The sequence below is a fragment of the Ptychodera flava genome, chromosome 21, assembly GCF_041260155.1.
Source record: "Ptychodera flava strain L36383 chromosome 21, AS_Pfla_20210202, whole genome shotgun sequence".
Taxonomy (NCBI): Eukaryota; Metazoa; Hemichordata; class Enteropneusta; family Ptychoderidae; genus Ptychodera; species Ptychodera flava.
Window position 1 is genome coordinate 36,307,070 of NC_091948.1, and position 23,289 is coordinate 36,330,358.

Genomic DNA, 23,289 nt, shown 5'->3' on the forward strand with positions numbered 1-23,289 from the left:
CAGTACAGGTGTGCGCGAAATTCCCCCGGCCCACCCCCTGTAATTACTGAAGGCTCCCTTAACATGCTATCGTGCATCGTAAACTTTGAGCTCAGGGCTCGAGGCTCGCAGTACACGGCACGTGAATAAGGCTTATCCGTACGTCTATGGGGCGCATTAGCCCTGCGTACAGGTCTGTGTGCACGTGTGTTCCCGGCGTTATACGGCATCCACCACAGGCCGTATAACGCCGGGAACTCACAGACCTGTACGCATGACGCGTGACGCAGAGCGGAATGGACTACAGGGGACTGAGGTATGAGTAGCTGCAGTACAGTAGCTCGAGGTTTTGCCTGGGTATATTTGGGTCGGAATTGAGTTGAGTATAATAAAGATTGATTGATTGAGTGATTGGATATTTTTATCAGTGAGGTGTTTAATGTTCGCATGGAGGTAGATCTTCCTACCTCCATGATGTTCGTTATGTCTAAATTTATCATTATGTCATTGGCAGATTTTGTCCAGTTCCAACACATCTTGCGTTGCGTTCGGCTCCATCATAAGCTCGTAGGTATAATCATGGAGGTAGCTACCTCCACAGGCTCTAGAGTCAATGCAGGCGAACCGCTAGCCGTCACTGATACAATAAAAATCAATAAAAATTTGATTTTTATTGTATCAGTGACGGCTTGTGGCTACCTCCATGGTATAATAATGCGTTAACGTCAGTCAGAAAGGTCACGCGAAGCTCATTCTGATTCTGAGGATACTAGGATGAGACATGACGTCCACCTACGCCTGTGATTCACGTTTGCCGGCATATCGAGATTGCGACGAATGGAACCTTGTATTTATTGAGCCTCTCACGTAGCCGGATCTCAATCTTGTGCCAGTCCATTAAAATCCTGTGAATTAAGTATCTCCGGCAGAGTTGATCGTACAAGGTAAAAGGCATGGACAAAAATATAATATATGATCCATACATTCGAGGATCGTTTGATCACATGTGCCTGATTCTGATTCTGACGCTATCTTGTCCTGGAGTGTTTGGAAATGTAAATATCTGTTGCGACGTGACAACGCGTGACGGCGATATCGGATGTCTGTTGCACGAACAGTGCTTGCGTGCCAAACAAAACGATTTGCGGAATCGATACAAGGATTATACACACAACAGAGTTTCAAATTACGCAAAGACTGGAAATTCTTTTTCGGAAATTGGAAGTAATTGTATCAAGGTGAGTTCAAGAATGGGGGATTTGCCGTGAAAATGCACCTTTGGAAATTGGCGTTTGTGTGCATGCATACGCTATATACACAGTATGGCCATTTCTACAGTGGCAAGGAAACATGTTACTCACAGTTGTATGAAAAATCAGAAATCTATGGAAATCCGGTTACGACATGCGACATGTGACCTGCGACTTCAAAACTGCGACCTGCGTCCTGCGTGTTTGTCAAACTGCGACCTGCAATTTTAGTGTTAGGGTTAGGTTAGGGTTAGGGGTAGGGGTAGGGGTAGGGTTAGGGTTAGGGTTTAAATATGATACGCTGATGACCTAGTCTTAATCTCTACTTCAAAAGAAGGTCTACAAAGGGAGTTAAATACACTACACACATTTTGCTCCAATTGGAAACTTGATGTTAATTTACAGAAAACCCAAGCAATTAATTTTAGTAAATCTCCTTTGGTAGATAAACACTTATTTAACTATGGTAGTACATGCATCAAATCTGTTAAGAGCTATACATACTTAGGACTGACAATTAAATCAAACGGTAGTTTTAGTGACACAATTACAAATTTTGGCTGATAAAGCAGCAAAATCTTTGTATAGTTTAAAAAGGATTTTATTGCACAACAAAAAGATAAAATTTTCCCTACATCTATTCAATGTTTTCATTAAACCTGTTTTACTGTATGGCTCAGAGATTTGGGGACAAGATTTCATGGATTACAAGAAGTGGGATAAATCAGCAATTGAAAAAACTCACCTCAAATTTTGTAAGAACATTTTACAGTGTAATAGACAAGCTTGTAATGCCGCTGTGAGGGGTGAACTAGGACAGTTTCCACTTCTACTTGAGATCAAACTTAATATTGTTAAACACTGGCTTCATATCGTACAACTGCCACATTGTAATCTTGCTAAAGAAGCTTTTCTGGAGCAAATGGTAAACAACACTAACAATAGATCCTGGTTTAACTGTTTAAGTGCTTTAATTAAAGACAATGGAATGGACTTTCTCCTTGATAAAGCTCCATCACTTAAACACCACAAAGTTATAACTGGTTTAATGAAAACAAATTTAACAAACAATTATGAAGTCTTTTGGAAAAAGTTGATCACTGATGAAAATAGTAAACTAAGAATGTATGCCAAAATAAAACGTAATTTTAGATTAGAACCCTACTTAACACAGTTGCAAGGTGAGAAAAGAAAATTGCTCACCAAACTTCGCATTAGCAATCATGATCTAGCAATTGAAAAGGGAGACACACTGTTCCAAAAACCCCAATTACTGAAAGATACTGCAATCAGTGTAACACCAACAGTATTGAAGATGAAACACACTTTTTATTAGTCTGTCAGAAATACAAAGTCCAAAGAAAGTACTTTTTCCGTAAAATCAATTTCCCAACGACGATACTGAAAATCAGCTTATTTCTCTACTAACAAAACAAGAGTTATCTTTTAATGAACAACTTGCTGATTATATTTTTACTTTATATAAACAAAGAAATACCTAGTTATATTTATTATTAGCTACTATTATTATACTGTAATACTTTATCTTTATTGAAGAAAATTTTAACTTATTTTTGTATCACACTTTTATTGCCACAAATGTGATGTAAATCCTATATTTACAAGCAAGCAATAAAAATATTATTATTATTATAATATATGATAGGGTTAGGCCCCCAAGCAGAAGAAAAGTTTTGAGCCTTGCCTCTCCCCAACGCCGCCGCCCAGGGCAACGTTGGGCCGCCGTGAGCAGACGCATCTCTGCGGCTGAGCGCCCACTGCAACTGTACCCCGAAGTCGAACCCCCCGACAAGAAGACAGGTTTTCAGCCTTGCCCCTCTTCCGAACGCAGCCGGCCAGGGCAACGTGTAGCTAGAGTTAGGTCGCAGATCACAGTTTAAAGACACAGGCCGGGGACGCAGATCGTGACCAGTACCTGCGTCCCCGGCCTGCGTCTTTAAACTGTGATCTGCGACCTAACCCTAGCTACAAGTTGCCCTGGCCGGCGGCGTTGGGGAGAGGCAAGGCTCAAAACTTGTCTTCTGGTTGGGGTCCGACTTCCCTAACCCTAACTAACCCTAACACTAACCCTAACCCCTAAACCTAACACTAACCCTACGCAGGACGCTGCAGGTCGCAGTTTTGAAGTCGCAGGTCGCATGTCGTGACCAGATTTCCATAGGAATCGTAAATTTGCACGCGAAACATTTAGACACATTAGACCATAGGGAGCTCTGGTTACATATATGTCAAACATCCGCTCGTAAAATTGAAGAACACAATTTTATTGTTATTGTTGTTTTATTCAATCGCTGCAAATACATGTAAGAAACTGCATTGTAATTTAATTGGATTCCAAAGCTGGGACCATCAGGGGATTTATCATTTACTGAATTTTTAGTCCATGGATGTGTCGAGCTTTAACACAGGCACTAACATGCCGCTCATTCTTGAACAAAGGAAGGGTTGGCGCTCAGCCCTGGGGCCCTGTTCTGGATACATGGCGCATGGAGGGAACCTTCATGCATTGGAGCTATCTACTTGCTTTTACAATAGCATGGGGTTACTGTGAGCTTAATCATTGGAGGTTGTGTGCTTAACCCCCCCCCCCCCCATGGAGGATGTCCAATTATTACACATGGTGTTCAATTACATGTATTTGCAATATTATCAAGATGATTGAACAACAAAAACAACAGCAGAAGCCGCAAATTAGTGTTTTTCAATTTTTTAAAATGCAAACATTAACAACAACATCATCAACAATAACAACAAGATAACAAAGTTTCCAGTGATTAGACTTTGTATGTTGTAGATCTGCACTTTGGACATTTTAAAAAGAGAGTCTGAATGTGGCATCCTCAGACAGAAGAGCAGGATACTTCCATACTTTGTGCGCCAAACTTAGCAATCAGAAGTTTACTGAGCTGGTCACCTGCTGAGGTTTAATAGGTGTTCAAGGTTTTTCTTATACTTCAGCTATGCGAAGGGACGAACAGGGGTAACGAGAAAACGCATTGTTCTGCCGTTATGCAAATTACTTCCCTTTGCTCAGGAAGGCTGCTTTCATGTGATTACTGGAGTTGTAAAATTTTGAGACAAAATGTATTATTAGCTCCCATTTGCCATACATATATGGCAACTTAGAGGTTATATATCAGGGATAGAAATACTTTTTAATTTCTTGTGGCAAAAGTTTGCCACCGGATATGAAATCTGGTGGCAATTATGAAAAATCTGGTGGCAGTTCAACACATTATGTGATCAGTATAATACAACATTTTGTCATTGCCACATACTCATTCTAATTTATAAATTCTTGAAAATATGGTGAGTACACGTAGCAAAAAGTCAACCCATACTGCATGCCTCGAAAAAAATTTTCAAACTTACTAACCGTGGGACACGTGAATTTCATTTTTACTTGCCCGAGAGGAAAAAGTACTTGCCCTAAATTTCTAATAACTGTATCAGTAATTTGTAACAGAGAGCAAGAGTTTGGCCATATGAAGTGAATTCAAAGAGGGAAAAAACAGATTCAAACAAGAACTACATCTTGTTAAAATGAAGGACTATTACCAAATCTGAAATGTCCCAGAAGAAATGTGAGAATACTTTAGTCTTTTCTGTAGATTTTTGCCATTTAGAAAACATCTTTGAATTTGGAATTTTTCCACAACCTAGTCCAAATTAAAATCTTTGCATAAGAGTAATAAGATTGTGTGATTTACAATGTGCATGGCTGCTGCTGCTCTTTATTATCAAGCTGAGATCACAAACAACTGCTCTGCTAGTGTTTATCTGCCAATGCATACGCACATGTACATCTGCAACTCTTTTACCTGTTTACATGTTTGCTCACTGAGCACAGCAGTCTTTCAAAGTTTATTGATAAATGTATTCGTCAAGAGAACAGATTCAAGTTTCGTTTTTGTTACTCTTCAGTGCAGATTTGTTTTCTGTAAGTGAGAGCCGATCCCTAAAAACCAAGGTCACGTAATTTGAAACTGTCTGCATCTCACGCACTACGTAGCTGCAATATGTTGCCTCCTTGGTCGACTGAGCCTGTTTCGACTACGATGTAAACTTGTACTTTTTCATCTGGGTGTTGATTTACGTTGAACAGTAAGCATTGCCGAGATCTATGGCTTTGAATAAGTTTACATCCATTTACAAAGCACATGGTGCAATTACACTATCGCGTGAAGCCGATCGACTGTCATACAACTCATACGCTTGCACAAAGAGAATGGCAACCACTGTCAAGAGCATACCACTTTACGGCACACATACAAAACAGTGAGTTCACTCCGTGTCGTCGGAGAGAACATGTCGCAAAACTCTATTTTTGCGACTTTTTGTGTTTTACAACCGCGAGAACGATTATTTTGCGATGTCGGGCGGATTTTCAAGGGTTTTCAGAAAACACTTCTGAGAGTTGAAGGACTTACAATGATTGTAGACGTGTACAGACCTAATGAAATACGTTTTCAAGCTTGAATTGTCCAGAGCTTAGTTAATTCAACCGCTGGTGGACTTGCCCGTCGGACGGGAAGCATATTATTGATTTTAATTGCCCGACCGCAAAATTCGCTAGCAACGCTTAACGGGCGTCGGGCGATAGGAATTTTTGAGCCTGTACTGGCTAATGAATTGCAAGTATTTATTATTATTTAAATCACGCATGCTGCAGTTTGGCTTTGTTTTCAAAATGTCACAACATGCTTTTATCTTGTGCCCTATGACTGCATTATGCGGCTATTAGCCAATCACAAGTTTGGATTTACGCTATGTTTTCATTCATGCCAAAATGTCGCAATTAGTTTGGTTTTTTTTTGCTAATGAGTTTTTCCGCCGTCCGACAACGCGTGTTCCTTCAGTGTTCCTTCATTCAAGCCGTAGGATCGATGACATGATGACCCAAAATTTAGTGGCAGAAAAATACCACCAGAAAAAAATTTTGGTGGCAGATTGACAGTTTTTGGTGGCAAATGCCACCATTGCCACCGATTATTTCGAACACTGTATATATGGTTCAAAAAAATCTGTATGTAATATGTCTGTCTGTCTGTGTGTGTGTCTGTCTGTCTGTGTGTATGGATATCTGTCCGTCCATATCAAAAACTGCAGAACCACTGCACTAGTTAAGCTGATTTTTGATTTTTGAGGTCAAAGGTCATCGAGGTCACGTGACATTTTGTCAAAACAATTGTATCCCATAGTTATCCCTATATTATATACCAAAAATCAGACCTTTAACTCTGTTGGCTTGCCCAAAATTAGATATGTGCATATTTAATGAGACATGACATATGGTACCATAAGGTCTCCCATCATACCAAATATGAAGGGTGTAGCCCTTGTGGTTACTGAGTTATGGACAGATATGTATATTTGAGGTCAAAGGTCACCGAGGTCACGTGACATTTTGTCAAAAAAATTGTATCCCATAGTTATCCCTATATACCAAAAATCAGACCTCTAGCTCTGTTGGCTGGCCCAAAATTAGATATGTGCATATTTAATGAGGTACAGGATGTGGCGTCATAATGTCTCCCATCATACCAAATATGAAGGGTGTAGTCCTTGTGGTTACTGAGTTATGGACATATATGTATATTTGGGGTCAAGGGTCATCAAGGTCATGTGACATTTTGTGAAAAAAATTGTTTTCAATAGTTATCCCTATATACCAAAAATCAGACCTCCAGCTCTTGTGGCTTGCCCAGAATTAGATATGCCCATAATCAATGAGGTATAGGATGTGCTGGTCATGTGACATTTTGTTAAAAAATCTTAACACTGATACATGTCCTTATGTACAAAAAATCAGAACTCTAACTCTAGTTTGAAGGCTGGAATTAGATATGTGCATAATCAACGAGGTAGAGAAACATGCTATGGTCATAGGTCAAGTTCATCCTCAAAATTCTGATTTGCAGTTTGATCCCCTGTTGGTCATTGCTTAGTAGTCACTAGCCCCCGGCCCCCCAGGACTCTTACATAGGCCAGAATAAGCCATTGGTATAGCTTACCTGCAGAGGTATAGGGGAGGTCAAAGGTCATTGAAAAATCAGAAAAATAATACTTTAAAAATCTTCTCATAAACGGCAAGGTGAAAATTCTTGAAATTTGGTATGTAGCATCTAGGTAGTATGATCTAAAAAGTTTCTATTCAGATTTTCGATTGTTCAATTTTTATGCAAATTAGATGTAATTAAAATTTTTAATAACCAATAACAGTCAGGTCATGTGACCAATCAAAATATGAAGGGTCAGGTGCACCAGTACTCAGTATGCCTAATACATGTAAGGCCAAAAAAAAAAAAAGAAATGTTTCTGGTCAGGCCTTTCTTTAAAAAATGGTGCGGCGACGCGGCTTTTTTTTTTTTTTTTTTTTTTTTTTTTTTTTTTCCTCCTCCTCAAGGGAGGGAGCAGGGTCAGTTAAAGCGCCAAAGCTTAGCGGCTAATTTGCATAATCATTTGCATATCATTAATTTATATTTGCATATGGATGTAAGCTTGCACATGCATCCACACATACATGTACACTCACAACAAAATGCAATGGTAACACACAAGTGTGCAGTTTGAACATCATGGAAACTCTTTATTACACTTAAATAAATCATCACAGTATTGTAATTACAATTGCAATTAAAACAGAAGATTCAGATTGAAACTTTGAGAGCAAGAAATGGTTCGTCTGATTGGAGTTTCATTAATACATATAATATATTGCTAATAAATTGTCAAAACTTGCCAACAAAGAGGAAAATTCACAAGTTTAAGCTTTACACAATTCAAATGCAATTGAGTTTTATATCATTTTTGAACGACAAACACCGCGAATAATTTTTCATCACGGGGATAGATTTCAACCAGCGCCCCCCCCCCTCCCCCGCATAACGTCTACTTCCATGGAACATCGTCGTTCGATTCTTGATTTTAAAAATACCACCAAGATGATCACAAGACATGAACTAAGTACAACTAGAATCCCTCGAAAATCAGGTGTAAAATCTTTCAGAGAACGTGTCAGAGTGGAACCACACGCGACGCCAGGATCAATGTCAACAAGTTATGAACCTGTCGACCAACATGGCCGCCGCCATATTGAAATTTATGCAATGTGAACTCGATCGCGATCGTGATCGTACTCAGACAAAACTCATCGTTGTACAATCATAATCAACCTCACCAGTCAACTCTTGTTTCTTTTGCGGTCCATTTCGTTGATCAAAGCATGGGAATGTGATCAGAGGCCCTGCTAATGCTACACCGCCTACCTCTGTGAACACTTGTCCGCGATGTATACTGTCTTTGTTGATCGTAATAGTCGTTCTGGAATGAAAATTTGTGAACAACCCAGCCGATTCTTCTATTGTTTTAACGTTCCTCTCAACACTTCCGGACAACTTATCTGATGCATACCATACTTCACACCTTCCACTCTTTCACCAGGTTAAAAGTTGCAGTGAGCGCTTTAATATGTGTAGACAATGCAATCAGCTGGTAGCTACGCAGAGCGTGTGAACTAAAGGATGGCGGGAATATTTTAAAGCGTAGCGGGGAGAATCGAAGCGTAGCGAGGGGGGGGAGGAGAAAGCGTAGCGGGACCGCTATGGCCTGGGGATAACACTGAGTTTTGTAGTTTTATCAATATAGTAACATTTAAACTGTTCATGCAGTCACTGATCATGTGCCCCAGAGAATTTTCTTTCTCTTCAGCCGTTTTGGTTTGGTGTTATAGTAATCAGTATGTACTAGTTTGCCACAGCCGCCGGCCTCAAACCAGGAAAAAAAAGGGTGACGCGCTGTTGTTCAAGTGACGCGCGCGCTGACCAGAAACATTTCTTTTTTTTTTTTTGGCCTAAGCCCTGCAAGTTTGAAAAGGCTGCGTGCAATGGTTTTGGAGATCTAGCTTTACAAAGAATTTACGGAAGAAGAAGAAGAAGAAGAATTAAAGCTGCAAGCAGCGTTGGCGGGGCCCAAGCGATTAACATGGTGTACAATTCTTGCACTGATTATATTATGTGCAAAATTTTAGCTTGAAAACAGTTAAGTTCTTGTAAAGAAGAATTTTGAACATCATCTCATATTTGTCTGTTTCATGCAAAATACGATATGGGGACAAAACCATGTGACCATTCCAATTGCCTTTCACAAACTTGAAAGAGCTCTCACGAAGAAGGACAAAAGTGGAATTTCACTTCCATCAGTGTTTTGGTTCTGGAGAAGAAGATTTTTAGAGATAAATTGCGATTTTCGCGAAATCAAATATGGCGTCTTAAATTGAGCACGATTACCTACCAAAAATTTGTTTCAAAAGTACAAGACATATATGAATTAGATGCTACTCAAAATTGACAATACTGGAAGGTTAAAATATTCCATCAAATGAATGTATTCATCTTTGAAATTTAGGCCATAATAATTGCAAATTTGGTTAAAAAATAAATAATTCCATTTAGTCATATATTTTTCCATTCCATCTTTACTGTTCAAAGTTTTACTTTTGTATAATTTTATGACAAGACTGTGAAAATTTAGAAAATCAAGCATGGTGACCCCATCTTTTGTCTTTAAAGCCCCAGTATTTGTAACTTTTAACAATTTTTTTCATATTTTTGATTAAAATGACATCCTCAGTATGTGAAAGTAGACCATAATTAATACTGAATCGCATGGTTTGCATGCCCAGCCCGCCTCACGATTAACATTAAAAGGAGTGAAAAATGACTTCTTGTCCGGACCAGAAGTCAGCTTTGTTGACACACGAAACGAAACGTAATCACACCACCGCGCACGCTCAACCACATCTACGCAAGTTTTACTGTGGCGTCCGTAGAAAACATACGCTCTTCGAAAAGGTCTGGTCCATCAAAACTGGAGACTCGGCTAAACACGCGAGAAAGTTGGGTGAAATACCGGAAAGATATAAATATGTAAGTGTTTACAGATTGTTCCGACTATAATGAGCCGTGCAAACAAACGTCTTGAACAGCTAAACTAACGACGGAGGCAGTCGATTGTAAGCTTCATGCAAGGCACTGCACGTTGTGACCGATGGTACGGAGATCAAGTTTGCAGAATGAATTGAGAGACAAAAACATATATGAATAAAAATTCAACACTTCACCATTGTAATCATTGAACTAGTCGTTTCTTCCATTATGGAGTATAATGAAAATTTCGTTGAAAATAAATGACGGGACTGATTCTGCTCCGTCTACTGAAACGAAATTTTGTGTACGGCCAGGCTACGCTGCAGGCAACACAGCCTATCAACTTCGCATATCGTTGCCGTGCGGCGTAATTGAAAACGCTCAGAAAGGAAAAATTATATCTTGAATGTAGTACAAAAGTCTTACTTATTAAACTTACAAGTATTTCAAAATAATATCGAACGTAACGGGTATCTAATCCTAACAAGGACTACAGTAGTACAACAAGTATCGGCTAGCTACGATGCGATGGAAGTTCGAACACAAGAGAGATCCCGGCCTCACTGCAAAGTCGTCCCCTGCGCACCCGGCCCGACAGCAAACTAACCTCTTGGTTTGATTCTGTTGTTTATATTTTTGTATAAAATTCATGATACATATCTGACTTTCACAACTGCTCAGGCTGTAGTCTACAGACGATCGGAGGGAGCTAAGGCAGGCCCAAAATTTGCATGAACAATGCCCGGGACAATTATAGACGCAACTCGATGAGAAAGTCATTCACATAAACCTAAATGAAGTGATCAATACAAAACTTTTAAACATCACTGGTTCTGAAAATTTATGATCAACGTTTCTGACCTACGGAATTTACACTGCGACGTTGTTTTTTGTGTGTTTGGCCAGCTACTAGACCTGTAAGGCTGTACTACATGGAGGTAATAGACTGTACAAGTGCAGCGGGGCCGGGCCGAGATTGGTGTGGGGCATGCAGCAAGGTAAAATTGACAGCGTCCATTGCAGATGCCCGCGTGTTATCCTTTCTCGTTTGGGAGGAAATTTACCGCTGTATTCAGAATGCCTTTTTACCAGTATAAAAGCTCAGTAACTGATGCATCAAGAGCCAGGAGTCTGTAAATTTCTTAGCAGTAGCTCCATTGTTTTTTTCTAAATTTTCGCTGAGGTACAGCAGTGCAGTGTTCTCCCCAGGATCAAGCAAAAGCGTAGCGGCTAATTTGCATAATCATTTGAATATCATTAATTTATATTTGCATATGGATATAAGCTTGCACATGCACCCATGCATTCATGTACACTCACAACAAAATGCAATGGTAACATACAAGTATGCAATATGAACATCATGGAAACTCTTTATTACACTTAAATAAATCATCACACTGCACAGTATAGTACAATTGCAATTAAAATAGAAGTATTAAAAAAACTGTAACGGCAAGTTCAGATTGAAAGCAAGAAATGGTTCGTCTGGTTGGAGTTTCATTAATACATATATTGCTAATAAAATTGTCAAAAATTGCCAACAAAGAGGAAAATTCATAAGTTTAAGCTTTACACAATTCAAATGTAATGGAGTTTTATATCATTTTTGAACGACAAACACCGCGAATAATGTTTCATCACGGGGATCAATTTCAGCCAGCCGACGACCCCCCCCCCCCCCCCCCCCGCCCGCGTAACTACCACTGCCACTGACTTAGTCTGGCAGAGACCCTGCGATTCGCGTTCTTCCTTGTTGGAACACGCGCGCGCTCTTCAGAGACGCGACGCTAATCCCAGGGTCCGGACGTTCTTGCAAGCGACCGGTCGGATTTCTGCCTGATCCGGGTACTTTATAGAACTCCACAAATCCATTAATCAAACAAAAAATGACAAGTACCATAGCCAAATAAAATTAAAAATGAAAAATAAAAACATACTGCGTATATAGGTCTACCAGCTGCTAGTATATATTCTCTCCGCCCAGTTAGGTAGGTGTTTCTTTTGACGTCACTACCCCATATGAATATTCATATCCTTGCAAGAACGGACAGTCGCTGTGTCTGGCAGCGCGTGCCCACAGCTGCACAGTGTAGCCTTCGAATGCAGGCCCACTTTGGGCGCGCACAAAACAAGACACAGCGACTGTGGAGAGTCTACCACTGACTGTGTGGACTGTGTGCCCACTGAACATCGTCGTTCGATTCTTGATTTTAAAAATACCACCAAAATGATCACAAGACATGAACTAAGTACGACTAGAATCACTCGAAAATCAGGTGTAAAATCTTTCAGAGAACGTGTCAGAGTGGAACCACACGCGACGCCAGGATCAATGTCAACACGTTATAAACACGTCGGCCAACATGGCCGCCGCCATATTGGAATTTATGCAATGTGAACTCGATCGCGATTGTGATCGTACTCGGACAAAAAAAAAGATCATCGTTGTAAAATCATAATCAACCTCACTAGTCAACTGCTTCTTTTGTTTCTTTTGCGGTCCATTTTGGTGATCAAAGCATGGGAATGTGATCAAAGGCCCCGCTAGTGCTACACCGCCTAACTCTTGTCCTCGATGTATACCGACTAAAGGTCTTTGTTGGTCGTAATAGTCGTTGTAGAATGAAAACTTGTGAACAACCTAGCCGATTCTTCTATTGTTTTAACGTTCCTCTCAACACTTACGGACAAGTTATCGGACGCATACCATACTTCACACCTTCCACTCTTTCACCAGGTTGAAAGATGCTGTGAGCGCTAATGTGTAGACAATGCATGCAACAGCTGGTAGCTACGCAGAGCGCTAGCGTGTGAACTAAAGGATGGCGGGAATATTTTAAAGCGTAGCGGGGAGAATCAAAGCGTAGCGGGGAGAGGCGAAAGCGTAGCGGGACCGCTACGCTAAAATGGCCTGGGGAGAACACTGGCAGTGCGTATACTTGTCCCGATCGTTCTGACTCAGGCGTTCACAACTGTTTAGGGAGCCGTCATTATTTACGATCTGGGGGTCGGAGGAAGTACATTAGAAACTCCGAAATTTTGAGTCGCACCCCAGCCAACCATGATGACTTTGAGTAACCCCCTCTCTAACAGAAAGGTTGGCTTACCTGAGCCCATGTAATAATATGTAGATATAAAAGCTCACCTAATAAGCAGTCTCCGACCATATAGTATTGTTAAGTTTGGATGCTTGGGTAGCATGTCATTATGGTATGGTTAAATGTCCAAATGGTGGTTGAACTCAAGCCAAATAAAAAATAAACATTTCTATGATAATATAAAGGATGAATTCACAACAGTTCAGTTTTGTCCTAGATCCTGTGCACTTATAGTGATATCTGTCGAGAACATTTCTCCATGACCCAGCCTCTCCTTCCAACCCTGGTAACGACTGCAGAAAACTACTATGTGACATCATCATCACGACTGTTGATCCTCATCTTTAATGTCGCTGGTGCCATTGCGTACATGAACAACGATATCATTCTCATCGTCACTATCTTCTCTTTCATAATAAGTATTGCTAGTAGTAGCACCTAATTGTAGTTTTTTGCCTTGCTTCATCTAGTTGATATTTATTTGTACTGTTAGAGTATTTATTTTCTTTTTAATTTAATATGTATCAGAGTAAAATATATATAATCAACTATTTATTATTTCATTGAGGACAGAGTAAGACAAAGAAAAATCATTTTGAGCACCCCTTATAACTTTCAATTTTTGAATGACCCCCAGGTCGTAAATACTGACGGTTCCCTTACTTGCTGCCAAAGGCGATCGCGTTCACTGCATTCGACAGCCTACCATAGATTGCCAAACTATGTTGCTTCGATTTCGCAATCACCTTGCCGCTAAAGCGACAATCAGCTGAAATTTATTACTTCAAGTTACTCAATTTTGATAGCTATTTGCCTACAGAAGTGAGCCAAGTGTATATAGTGTCGTCTTGATTTTACATCGGTACCCGGAGTTCTAAGTGACCAACTGCAGGGTGCGCATCGGTGCACTGCCGACTAGCTGTTTGAATAATCCGTATATAACGCACACGGTACCAGAATAGAATGTTAGCCTCCTCTGCCAAAGTTCTGTAACCTCTGAAACACAGTAGCAGTACGTATTTGAACGGAGAAGAACAAAATAAAACCATTCGCAGGTCATTCAGCCGGCGACATGGGCGATTACCCGGGCAGTGTGGCGTGGCATGGCATGGCATGGCAAGGCCCCAGGAATGTTGCAGGCTCGATGATGTCATCAGTATCGGCGTTCTCGATCACGTGCACAGCCTACAAATTGTCAACAAACCCGCGCGGCAATCCAACTCGATCGGGCAATATTTAGCGTTTGTATGTCACTACAGGAGCACAAATTTGGCTTATTTCTTTACTGAACAACATTTCACGATGGATGAAAGAGAATAATATGTAATTTCGAACATAAAAAAAGGTTAAAAGTTACAAATACTGGGGCTTTAATATTTGATTATTCTCATATGCCAGAATTCAAAAATTTCCATGTGTTCTTTCTTGTGTTGCTGTTTGGCCTGATCTTGTTTAGGTAATGTTTCACTATCATGAGCGTCATTTGACACAAACTCTTCTTCAACTACCATGTATATCAGAGTCAGAGCTATCTCTGTCACTGCTCACGTATGCAGTAACAGTGACACTACAGTAGCAGGGCGGTATCTGATAGTGACAGTTGCCAATAGGCAGTAGCTGTATTAACTTTGATAATTTTGACAATAATTTTGTTCAGTTTATTATACAACTGTGTTCTTGTTCTACTCTCAACAGCATGTTGAACTGTCCAGTATTCAGCTTGCTAGCACAGCCTGCAGCTGTGTATGTGTACCATGCATCAGTGCTGACAACTGACTGTCAGTCTGGACTCTAATTAAACTATCACCTAATACATATTTATATATACAGGCTTTGTCGACAAACTGAACATTGTGTGTTTGAGCTGCTGAAGGGAGAGCGCAAGAAACTGTAGTTGATATATTGGATAGAGATTGCAAAAATCATCAACGGTTGCAGCTTCTGCCCTGTTACTAGGCTCAAGTTTGATTTGTTTACGACAATCACACATGTTTAGATTTTTTCGAGATAAAAGTCATGGAATGTGACAAAATGGTTGTAGATTCTGTTAAATTATTACTAACATTACAACATTTGAATGACATAAAGATAGTATTCATTTTTCATTAAATTGAATACAAAAAACTACAAAAAACTTGGAATCAGAAAATGTAAAACATAAAAGGACCAATTAATTTTCAAGTGCCCCCATACAGGTAGAGCAAAATTTTCAAGCTCCATGAATTTGGCAAGCGATGCTCGGACAGCGCACAGCGTATCGATGACACTTGGGTCAGGGGTCATGACCAAAAACGTCAGTGCGTATTCACGGCCAGCTTGAATCATGCCACGGATCACGGAAATCACGGATCATAAATCCAAATGTTCATGCCTATTACGCAAACAGAACCCTACAATATAAAACACATAATGTTTTGATATGGAATAACATCTTTTTGTTTCACTGACGATCAAGTTAAATGCTCAAATATCGCGACAAGACTTGCGCATTTGCACGACATAAGTGCGGAAGTACGTCGACTCGGCAGATGAGCCGAGCGCCTTCTCTGATAGCCTGTTTACGATATCACGTCACAGTACACTGAAAATTCTTGCGAATTCATTATTAAGGAAGCCAATTCACACAAGTTTCTAAAGTCAGTAGGGATATTTGCTTGTTCGCAGCAATATACCACCTACATTTCGCCGTTCAGGAGTGCCTTACTTGCTCTTCGTTTTAAAAAAAACCGTATGCTTTTGACGTGACCTAACTTTGCAAATTCACAATAGACTTTTCCGCAATAGTCGTTGGAGATTTGTTCAATATATCACGCGTGGTGGAAACCGCAATTATCCATAATCACACAGGCACCTACAGCCAAACACGGATTTCCAAACTTATCCGTAACTTGAACAGCCTCTTCGAAAAAGTTCAGTGACTCCAACCCGTTTGGTGGGTCAGCGATCACATCGGAATGATCGACACCCGTTGCACTGATACGTTGTCATCAAGAAGTTTTCTTATGATTTCGTGTTTCCTTGGCTGCCGCCTTTGGTAAAACTTGTTATGTTGTCGACAACTCTGGTGCGTTCTCGCACTGATCTATCACTGGCTGTTAGGGGGAGGACACGGCGACATTGCACTTTTATATGATATCCGATAGTTACGGCTAATAGACTATACAATATCGAAGATAGATTGGCTCGGCTAGATCTATTAGGTGGTGAAAACAGAATCTAGTATCGTCTAGTGTCGATATTAGAGTCCCCAAATCACCGATAAATATCTGGTAAATATTGGCGATTTCACAAACCTTGCGTGCCGAGGCACAGGGCAAGTCATTCTAGTGTCGTCTACTATCGATATAGAGTCCCCAATTGCCTATAACCATGGAGTAAATATCGGCGATTTCACAGATCTGGCGTACCGAAGCACAGGGCAAGTCATTCTACTATCGTCTAGTATCGATATTAGAGTCCCCAAATCGCCGATAAATATCGGGTAAATATCACAGATTTCACAGATCCGTCGTACCGAGGCACAGGGCAAGTAATTCTAGTATCGTCTAGTATCGATATTAGAGTCCCCAAATCGCTGATAAATATCGGGTATATTTCGGCAATTTCACAGACCGGGCGTGCAATGGCAGAAAGAAATTACAGTGAAATACAATCAAGCTACAGAACTTCATAAAACAAGGTGTTGTTTTAACCGATGTGTATCAGCGATTTTTACGACATAAACACACTGGGCTTCATGTGGTCTTGTTTACATCTTTAATCAGCTACATGCTCTCAGTTACATAACGCACAAGGGCCACTCCATGCATGTCTGATAGATAATCATAAACAAAACACCACACCTTGCAATGTCATGTATCTTTCTTTTTTATTCGTGATGGATAAGTGAGCGTGCATTCAGACACCTACATATAAAATTACCCGAATAGCTTAATTTATGATCCTTGACACTCACATATCAGCTGTGCGTAGACCCCAGTAATTGTGCCCTGGCGGGACCTTGTCCCACTCTTATTCAGTCAATCACAGCAGTCGGCCACCCCTTAAAGCTAGTGGCACACTCCTCTAAGTACTTCCGTGGCGGTATACTTGACAATGTCACCTGGCGTACAAAAGCTGGCCGTCAAAGTTGCCTTACACAAGGGGCCGAGATTAGGGTTCGTGTGACTGCTAGCTGACTTTGACAGCGGGCATTGCAGTCTGTTGTGCCGTCTTTAACTTTCAAGTGTACAATATAACATACATCACTGATCGATCTTCTGACTGACGAGGTTTTAAACTGCTGCCTTATGAACATTGAGGCGACTTAACCGATCCAAATGCCTCTCGCAAGCTTGAAAGTGCTCGTACTAAGAAAGACATAAGTAAAATGTCAGTTGAATCTGTGTGTTGGATTTTGAGAAGAAGATGTTTAATGATTAAATTGCGATTTTTTGCTATATCCAATACGGCGAACAAACCTTCTGACTGACCCAAACGCCTTTCGGAAATTAAAAAGAACTACCACTAGGTATTATGAGTGTACAATTTTAGTTCAATCTGTGTATTGGTTCTGGAGGAGAATGTTTTTAAAGATTAAATTACAAGTTTGCAAAACCATATACGGCAGCCAAACCATGTGACCGATCCAAACGCCTTTCGCAAACTTGAAAGAGATCACACTTTAGATGATATACATAACATTTCAATTGAATCTGTGTGTTTGTTCTGGAGTAGACGATTTTTAAGAGTAAGTAAGGATTTTTGCAAAATTCAGTATGGCGGCAAAACCAGGTGACCTATCCAAATGCCTTTCACAAACTTGAAAGAGATAGCACTATAGATGATGCATGTACAATTTCTGTCGATTCGGTATGTTTGTTCTACAGAAGAAGATTTTTAAAGATGAAATTACGATTTTCGCAAAATCCAATATGGCGGCCAAACTGAGTGACCGATCCAAACGCCTTTCGCAAACTTGAAAGAGATCACACTTTAGATGATAGATGTAAAATTTTAGTTCAATCGGTAAATCGGTTCTGGAGAAGAAGATTTTTAAAGATTAAATTGTGATTTCACAAAATCCAATATGGCGGCCAAACCACGTGACCAATCGAAATGTTTGTTTGCAAACTTGAAAGAGATCACTGTAAGGATGACATGAGTAAAATTTGAGCTCAATCGGTGTTTTGGTTCTGGAGAAGAATATTTTTAAAGATTAAATAACGATTTTTTGCAAAATCCAATATGGCGGTCAAACCATGTGACCGATCCAAACGCCTTTTGCAAACTTGAAAGAGATCATACTTCAGATATTAGATGTAAAATTTAAGTTCAATCGGTGAATCGGTTCTTGAGAAGAAGATTTTTAAAGATTAAATTGTGATTTCACAAAATCCAATATGGTGGCCAAACCACGTGACCGATCAAAATGGTTTTTGCAAACTTGAAAGAGATCACTGTAAGGATGACATGAGTAAAATTTGAGCTCAATTCGTGTTTTGGTTCTGGAGAAGAAGATTTTTAAAGATTAAATGAGTACCGTAAAATTCCCAATTGAGGCCGCACCTCTAATTGAAGCCGCACCCTGACTTTGAAACATTGTCTTGGCTCATTGTTTGCCCATTTTGGGTTTTTGAATTGTACCATAATAGAAGCCGCACCCCTTCTCTGAGCCCATCATGAAACAATGCATGCTGAAATTCACACCAGCTGGCTTGCAATGCGTCATTGACTTGTGCTAATGATTGACAGGTGTCTTTCTTACAGAAAAAATACACAATAAAAAGTTCCTTTTTAACACTTCTACCATTGTGCATTTTGTCAATGATAGTAACAAAAGTACAAACAATGCCCCATGTATCGGTACGTTTGTGTGTATGTTTGAACATGGCCGAAGTTTTTGTCAGTGTGGTATAAAACACCGCCATAGTCAATACCTGATGCAACAATTTTGAAGCAACGGTGTTTGTGTACAAGTTAAAATAGTTGAGAGATTGAGATACCATGTTTCAAATACGTAGTTTTCATTCAATACCCACGTACCCTTACCGATGCCTGACGTACAACACCACCACCTGCATCATTACTTTTGCCATAATGAACTGCCATGCCTATACTGTACTGTGGCTGTTGAATGACCATGGTGGGTGCGTATAAGCTTGTACACGTTCCGTTTTTGATCATGAGAAAATAAAATTTGACCGCAAAATAGTTCACAAAAACATGGCAGTAAAGTTACCAAAGGTCATTCACTTGCCTTTATTGCACTATTCGAGTACGAGCCACCCGTTCGGCAACACAAGACAGCTGTAAATCAAGGGAGCCATCTGCAGTGGACGCTTAATTTATGCTAATTTTATGCACGATTTTTTTTCAACACCATTTGATCTTCTGTTGCTTTCAAAATCGACTTACACGTCCAAAGAAATTGATTGTACAATCTCTGAATACAGAAGTGACATTTTTGTGAAATTTCAGCTTCCAAAAACCCCTTGAAACCACTTGAAACAAAGACATCATGCCCGCTGCTGATCAACATGGCCGACCTTAGTGAGACTATTCTATTTAGAGGACGGGGGTGACCAGGGTCAGAGAATCAAGAAAGTGCTGGAAAAACGTGTCAATTTTCCTTACGATGCTGTCAAGGGAACTCCAGTTTCCCATTGTTTTAACATCTTTTAATAGTTTCCTTATTATCTAAAAGGAATTTTACCAAGTTTAACAACCAAATACACTCTCCTAACGTTTCTATATTGGAGTTACACTAGGGTAGGGACTTTTTATGCGGGTAATTTATTCACGCAGAATTCATTGGTACTAATTTGCATAACAATAGCGATTGCCCCTGCAATGCTTGGTGAGCATTGAGAAAAATATCGAAACACAGGAAATGTACGTAATTGAAGCCGCACCATGACTTCAGTGCGTGGTCCCAGGGGTCCCTCAAAAATGTTTCTAATACAAGCCGCGGCTTCAATTGGGAATTTTACGGTATTTTAGAATATCCAATATGGCGGCCAAGGTCACGTGACTGCATGCGATTTTATTTGCAAATTCCAAAGACCTTAGGTCATGCTTGCTATACAAAAAATTTCAAATCGACTAGACCCCTAGGTCTTTTGGAGAAGCCATCTTTAGGTTTTTGGAAAATCCAATATGGCCGCCATGTCACGTGACCAATCAAAATTTCAAGGGTCAGGTGCACGAGTACTAATTGGCTCCTATAAGCCCTGCAAGTTTGAGAAGTTTTCGTTCAGCCGTTCGAGAGATCTAGATGAGCAAAGAAACGGCAGAAGAAGAAGAAGAGGAAGTCAGTAGAACTTGAGCAATAACAATAGGGTCCCAGCCGGTCGGCTTGGGCCCCTAAGAAGTGATCCTGAGTAAATACAATAGGGGACAAGCCCCATAGGGCTTTGTCCCCTAATGAAAGTTAGAGCGTACGTGTGTGTGTGTGTATTGGCCTACATGGAAATGTGATAGACAATAATGCATTCACGTTAGAACGTCTATGCTCGATCAATTTTGAAGTGTTTTTGTCGTCAGTGTAGTGGACCTGTGAAAACTATCGATCTTGCGTTGGTGGTGAGGAAGTCCTCTCGGGGATACAGATACCATGCACTGTGCAGGTTGAACCATAGGGGATCCAATCTCCGATGATGACGATGATGATGATTAAATATTTAAAAATGAAGATAAATAAACATATATTTGGACTCAGTAAATTTGTTGTTATTGTTGTTGTTATTGTTGTTGTCGTTGTTGATACTATTTGCAGAAAAGAACAAAGTATGCGCTGCAAATTTCAACACAGCCTAACTATACATGTGCGTCGCAAATTCAATACAGCCTAACTATACATGTGCGTTGCAAATTCAATACAGCCTAACTATACATGTGCGTTGCTGCCTAACTATACATGTGCGTTGCAAATTCAATACAGCCTAACATTACCCAAGGGGTGTCACTTCATTGCCACACACTTTTTTTCGATCGCCAAAAATGCACCTAGCATGCATCGAAATCGGTAAAATTCGACGTAGGGTCAAAGCACATTAGTCCTTCTCAATAATACTCCAACATTTTTACCTCTTACCGATGAAAAGTCGAGAAATCAGCAAGTTTTTCAGCGTATCTGGACGTCTCTTACATTTCAGATTTAAAAGGCGCGGCGGTGTATTGAGTCACGTGGGCGCTTTTCAATAGCAGAGCTGAATGGACCAGTGTGAAAACCCTGAGGCAACGTAAGTTTCTCACATCTTTGGAAAGAACGATCTCTTGCTGCGGGTGAACTGGAACTGTTAAAGTTACCAGAATTTCGTATGCAGACGCACGCAGACAGTGTCACCCATAGTCTTCCAAAGACGTGAGAAACTTACGTTACTGCCGGGTTTTCACGCTGGGCCCATTCGTTCAGTACGGGCTCTGACCCTCCCTACATCGAATTTTACCGCTCTCGATGCTTGCTGAATGCATTTTGGCGAGCTCTGCTATTGGTTCGATTTGAAAAGCGCCCACGTGACTCAATACACCGCCGCGCCTTTTAAATCTGAAATGTAAGAGACGTCCAGATACGCTGAAAAACTTGCTGATTTCTCGACTTTTCATCGGTAAGAGGTAAAAATGTTGGAGTATTATTGAGAAGGACTAATGTGCTTTGACCCTACGTCGAATTTTACCGATTTCGATGCATGCTAGGTGCATTTTTGGCGATCGAAAAAAAGTGTGTGGCAATGAAGTGACACCCCTTGGGTAATGTTAGGCTGTACTGAATTTGCAACGCACATGTATAGTTAGGCAGCAACGCACATGTATAGTTAGGCTGTGTTGAATTTGCAACGCATATGTATACAATGTAGTTAGGCAGCAACGCACATGTATAGTTAGGCTGTATTGAATTTGCAACGCACATGTATAGTTAGGCTGTATTGAATTTGCGACGCACATGTATAGTTAGGCTGTGTTGAAATTTGCAGCGCATACTTTGTTCTTTTCTGCAAATAGTATCAACAACGACAACAACAATAACAACAACAATAACAACAAATTTACTGAGTCCAAATATATGTTTATTTATCTTCATTTTTAAATATTTAATCATCATCATCGTCATCATCGGAGATTGGATCCCCTATGGTTGAACCCGGAGGTCGAAGCAAATGCGATAGACAATGCTCGATCAATTTTGAAGACCCTCCACAGAATGGTGCATTTACGTTAGAACGTCCATGCCATATCAATTTTGAAGTTTTTTGTCCCGTCAGTGTAAATTACGACATTGCTGGACATGTGGAAACTATTGATCCTGTTGATCTTGCGTTTTTAAGGACCGTGGTTTGTTGTTAGAATACCGTCTCGAGGATATAGATACCGTGCACAGCACCGTGCAGGTCGGCCAACTGCTGCGTAGGTTATGCTGCTACGATCGTAAAATCGTGGATAAATTGTTTCCAAATTTAGGATGATATTGTTGAACGATGTCAAAGTTTGGTGGATATCTTGAGGTGGGCGTATAATGCTTTTTGCCTTCGTGTACGGAAAGGGCAGTGATATACGCGGGTGTCGATCGATGCTCATAAGCTGATACTAGTGATAGGCCTAATGTCATTGTGAAATCGGGCCGGTTTGACTTTTAGATAGGGGTCGTGTTTTTCTGGTGGTTGGAAAGGTGAGGCTGAAGTTGTGTTATCCGCAGGAAGAAAACCAAAGATAGCATAATATTATTATAATATGATGAAGTTAATCATTGAGTATTCCTTGTTATAATAATAGAGGTATGGACAATTTGTTTTTTGTCCTGTCAGTGTACATTACGAGATTGGTGAACGGACATGTGAAAACTATTGATCTTGCGTTTGTTTGTAGTCTTTGTCTGACAAGCCGTTCCGATCTCCTTTAATAGTACTTTGCGGGGGAGAATGAATTACGTTGCTCATAGGTTTACAATATGTCAAAAATACGAAGTTTTGAGTGGATTGACAATTTTTAATGCTAGTTAGTAAAATTACGAGCGAAAATTTCAGCTTCCCATTT

At 40.2% G+C, this 23,289-nt stretch overlaps 1 protein-coding gene across 3 annotated transcripts in view; it reads left to right on the top strand.

The window, feature by feature from the left end:
• The first annotated feature begins 1,024 nt into the window (after nt 1-1,024).
• The window catches only part of LOC139122130 (uncharacterized), a 121,313-nt gene continuing 99,048 nt past the window's right edge, over nt 1,025-23,289 (top strand). For 2 of the 3 annotated variants that reach the window (XM_070687538.1, XM_070687540.1), the window contains exon 1: nt 1,026-1,217. The gene's annotated coding sequence lies outside the window, so the exon portion shown is untranslated. Of the gene's footprint in view, nt 1,218-23,289 lie in introns of all 3 variants that reach the window. The other variant, XM_070687539.1, reaches the window with a different exon arrangement.